At 60.2% G+C, this 518-nt stretch overlaps 1 pseudogene; it reads right to left on the bottom strand.

Moving 5' to 3' along the window:
* LOC107675641 (membrane-associated guanylate kinase, WW and PDZ domain-containing protein 1-like) overlaps nucleotides 1–518 on the bottom strand; it is a 117,404-nt pseudogene that overhangs the window by 97,591 nt on the left and 19,295 nt on the right.

Raw genomic sequence — 518 nt, 5'->3', positions numbered from 1 at the left:
TCCTGATCGGAATCTCCAGCGGAGAGCCGTCGAGGAGGGACACCAGGTCCGAGAACCATACTCGGGCCGGCCAGAACGGGGCTACTAGCAACAGACGGACCCCATCCCGGCATACTCTCTCCAGAACGCCCGGGAGCAGAGCGAGCGGGGGAAAAGCGTACAGACGAAGCCTCGGCCACGTCTGCACCATGGCATCCAGCCCCAGTGGAGCTGGATGCGTGAGGGAGAACCAGAGCGGACTGTGTCATTTCCTGCGATGCAAATACATTCACTTCCACCTGGCCAAATTCCCTCGGGGTGGAGCCTCCATCCCCCGGGCCTCAGCCCCTGTCTCGACAGGATATCTGCCCCCTGATTTAGATACCCAGGGATGTAAACTGCTCTTAGAGAGAGGAGCTTCCCCTGAGCCCACACAAGGATCTGGCGCGCCAGCTTGTACAAGGGGCGCGAACGCAGACCCCCCTGCCGATTGATGTAGGAGACCACCGATGTGTTGTCTGTGCGGACAAGCACATGAT

This window comes from Sinocyclocheilus anshuiensis, unplaced genomic scaffold (assembly GCF_001515605.1).
Source record: "Sinocyclocheilus anshuiensis isolate Anshui unplaced genomic scaffold, SAMN03320099.WGS_v1.1 scaffold2110, whole genome shotgun sequence".
Classification (NCBI taxonomy): Eukaryota; Metazoa; Chordata; class Actinopteri; order Cypriniformes; family Cyprinidae; genus Sinocyclocheilus; species Sinocyclocheilus anshuiensis.
The sequence above is the reverse complement of the archived record's forward strand: the minus strand, read 5'-3'. Positions and strand labels throughout refer to the sequence as shown.